The sequence below is a fragment of the Schistocerca cancellata genome, chromosome 3 (assembly GCF_023864275.1).
Source record: "Schistocerca cancellata isolate TAMUIC-IGC-003103 chromosome 3, iqSchCanc2.1, whole genome shotgun sequence".
Taxonomy (NCBI): Eukaryota; Metazoa; Arthropoda; class Insecta; order Orthoptera; family Acrididae; genus Schistocerca; species Schistocerca cancellata.
The window spans coordinates 251,570,255-251,572,397 of record NC_064628.1 but is presented as its reverse complement, the minus strand read 5'-3'; the positions used below and the strand labels follow the sequence as shown (position 1 = coordinate 251,572,397).

General features: G+C 44.9%; 1 non-coding gene across 1 annotated transcript; it reads left to right on the top strand.

Annotated features, from left to right (window-relative positions):
• Positions 1-1,148: 1,148 nt before the first annotated feature.
• On the top strand, positions 1,149-1,223 carry Trnas-cga (transfer RNA serine (anticodon CGA)). Its single transcript has one exon. It is a non-coding gene; the product is annotated as a tRNA-Ser (tRNA).
• Positions 1,224-2,143: the final 920 nt, after the last annotated feature.

The window sequence follows — 2,143 nt, the reverse complement described above, 5'->3', positions numbered from 1 at the left end:
TCAACAAGAGATCTGAATAGCTTAATGTCCCCAGCTGACAGACCTACCACCTTCAACTGTCAGCGTTCTGAAGTGAGAATCACTATAAAGGAAAGATGTTAAGAGTAGTGTTTCTTGTAGTCTTTGCTCGTTGTTATTTTCTTTTATTCTCAGTATAGTGCACAAAGACGATAGCCCAATTAGTGACTTCTTTTGAAGAATAATCAAGAAGAATTACAATGTTTAGAAAATGTACGTCGAAGAACACGACGGGGGAGAGAAAATGAAAAGGGCGGTTGGAAGTCTAAACAAAAAACAAGTAGACAAAAGAACAGATAAAAAATGGAAAAATAGTGTGCGAGAGATAGGGGAAAGATTGGTAACGTCTTCCAGAGACTATGTTGCAAGGTGCTGTTGTTAGGAACCTTAAACCAGCTCACCAAATACTGATGATAACTTTCTTCCCCCTTAGCTCGTGTCAGCGCTCCCAGTTGGGGAAGAGAGTAATAGGTTTCTTGAGCTGTCGTGTTGTTTCAACAAACGACAGTCAATGGGTTCTGGCACTCAATCCAATCGACAGAAGTCCCTCGTTGTTCCACACAGCGAGGTGGTGCAGTGTTTATCATACTGGACTCGCATTCGTGGGCACTTCGGTTCTAATTCTATCCTGATCTAGGATTTGTGTTGTCCGCTAGCTTCAAGTGAATGTCTTTCTAACTTATTAAATAAGGCTGGGACTTCTTTTCTTCTCTAACCATATCAAACATAGAAAGTGTTCCAGTTGTAATGACCTCAATATTAGCAAGATGTTATTTCACAAACTAAGTTGCCTTAGCTCCTTTCCTATCACACCAAGTGAATATGGATCTCGTAACTGTTCGGGGAGTCTCCAGAGAAGTCTTTGCTGGTTATCCGGGCTCAGTTAGAAGTGGGTTTCATATGTGAAGACAATTATACTTCAGTCAATGGAATTCCAGGTCCCGATGACAAGCGAAGATATTTCTGGAGACGCCCCAGACAGCAACGGGAGACACTATGACTGTCTCTGCAATATCCTTTCTTTCAGGAGTGCTAGTTCTGCAAGGTTCGTAGAAGAGCTTCTGTAAAGTTTGGAAGGTAGGAGACGAGGTACTGGCAGAAGTAAAGTTGTGAGGACGGGACGTGAGTCGTGCTTGGATAGCTCAGTTGGTAGAGCACTTGCCCGCGAAAGGCAAAGGTCCCGAGTTCGAGTCTCGGTCCGGCACACAGTTTAAATCTGCCAGGAAGTTTCATACCATGACTGTCACCCACCATACGGCCTGACAACCAGGAGTGATGGTCTGGGAAGACATTTTAGTTCGCAGCAGGTACATTGATTGTATTCTACGCTCCTTTTGGCTGCCCTTCGTGGGAGGCCGTCCTGTTCTTACATTTCAGTAAGATAATTCCCGCCAGCACACCGAGAGTTTCTACTGCTTCATACTTATATGGATATGGTATCTCTTCTTTCGAACATGTCCGAAAGAACAGACACCATTGATGACCAGCAGCAGCCTAGAACGAAATTAGAATTGTATTAATACCTTCAGCTGCTAACGGGCGTTGATATACATCAACAGGGACAGGTGAAAATCTGTGCCCCGACCGGGACTCGAACCCGGGATCTCCTTCTTACTTTGCAGACGCTCAATCCATCTGAGCCACCGCGAGACCCACATTCTCATCTTGTATGTCCACACACTACTTTCGTAGTGTCCCACCCCAACACACTCGTCACTCGTGGAAGACATTCTTACCAAGTCCCGTAAGAGTTCGGGGAATATGTGTGCATCCGGACAGAAGAAGAAGGTCATGGCCGGTGTTGCCAGAACTCTATACTTATATGGATATGGTGTCTGTTCTTTCGGACATGTAGTAGTGCTGGAGGGAATTGACACCATGAGTCCTACAGGGCTGTCCACAAATCCGTAACAGTAAGAGGGGTAGAGATCTCTTCTGAACAGCGCGTTGGAGGGCATTACAAATATGCTAGATAATGTTCGCGTATGGGGAGTTTGGTGACCACCGGAAGTGTTTAAACTCAGAAGAGTGTTCCTGGAGTAACTTTGTAGCAATTCTGGAAGTGTGGCATGTCCTGTTGGAATTGCCCAACATCGTCGGAATGCAAAATGGACATTAATGGATG